Source organism: Cupressus sempervirens, chromosome 10 (genome assembly GCF_028749045.1).
Source record: "Cupressus sempervirens isolate cs-2001-9-10 chromosome 10, ASM2874904v1, whole genome shotgun sequence".
Classification (NCBI taxonomy): Eukaryota; Viridiplantae; Streptophyta; class Pinopsida; order Cupressales; family Cupressaceae; genus Cupressus; species Cupressus sempervirens.
In genome coordinates, this window is record NC_143127.1 from 811,969,963 (window position 1) to 811,971,211 (window position 1,249).

The following is a 1,249-nucleotide window of genomic DNA, read 5'->3' on the forward strand; positions in this document are numbered from 1 at the left end:
AACATTAATATAATTTTTCCAAATATTAATGATATGACAAAAACAAATTTTCATAAGAAAGCTAAGATAAAATATTCCCCTTATAATTTTTGATAATTTCTTTTCAAATAAAATCTTTCAATATAATTAGTAATTTATAAATCTTATTTATATCCTATTTTAAAAAAGCATGTCTATATTTAGAGTCTACGAGTGCTTTTACCTATAAATCATTTAATCTCGATTTTCCAATTAAAACAATAAAATGTCAAAAATCTCACTTGACAGAAATTAAACTAGATTTTTGTGGAGAGCAAAGTACGAGGATATACCATAAGCTTGGCGCGAATATTCAAATTTCAAAACGGAATTGAAATGCGGAAAACAAAGCTAACAAAAGGCATTCGAATATTTGAAAAAACATTATCGGCTGGGCTCAACCCAACGGCTACATCGCACGTGAGAATATCTTTCATCACATCGTTGGTAATGAATGGAAAAAGGAGAGGAACGGAAGAGGTGGAGTAGAAATCAGATAGAAATATGAAAGGCGGCGATGGTGGAGGAAATATCTTTCATCGTACCGTTGGCTATGTATAGAAAAAGCAAAGAGGAATGTGAGGTAGACAGCGGAGGAATGAGAAAAGCGGAGAGGAATGGGAGAGGTAGAGCTGAAGCAGAGCAATAATCTTGCACAAATTTTATGGAATAATAGTTGAATCAACAAAGTCTGGAGACTGATTTTACTCTTTCTTGTCTTTTTAGATTTGAATCGTTGCCATGAATGGGAAAAGCAGAGAGAAATGAAGGAGGTGGAGCTGAAGCAGAGCTGAGCTGATGACCAGGAAAAGCTGCATAATTCTTCTTCTTCCCAGGCAATTATATCAGTTTTAAATTTATTTTTTCGATATCTCTTCCAATAGCTAAAATGCAATTGGCGAATTCTTTTTTGTTATTTTCTTTATTCTGTTTGAACAAATTTTGACGGGAAAAATTGCTAGTAATGCTTCTAAAATTAGGATTTCTAAGACGTCTTTTCCATTTATCTCTACCTTCGTATTTATAATTTCAGAATTGTCCCGTTATCCGTAATTGTTATCCTTAATTTCCCTCTTCAATGAATTCTTGCTATTAATTTCCGTATTTTCTTTGTACTTTAGGTTATTTTCTTTATACAGTGGCCATTTCGACCAAAAAAAAAAAAAAAAACCACCAGGAGACGCCCATTGTGGAACAAATCCCCTTCTAACTGGACTCTTGTAGAAATTAA

General features: G+C 32.9%; 1 long non-coding RNA gene across 1 annotated transcript; it reads left to right on the forward strand.

The window, feature by feature from the left end:
* Positions 1-426: 426 nt before the first annotated feature.
* LOC149536412 (uncharacterized) lies at positions 427-929 on the forward strand. The gene is made up of 2 exons (XR_016357722.1): positions 427-644; positions 745-929. It is a non-coding gene; the product is annotated as an uncharacterized LOC149536412 (long non-coding RNA).
* Positions 930-1,249: the final 320 nt, after the last annotated feature.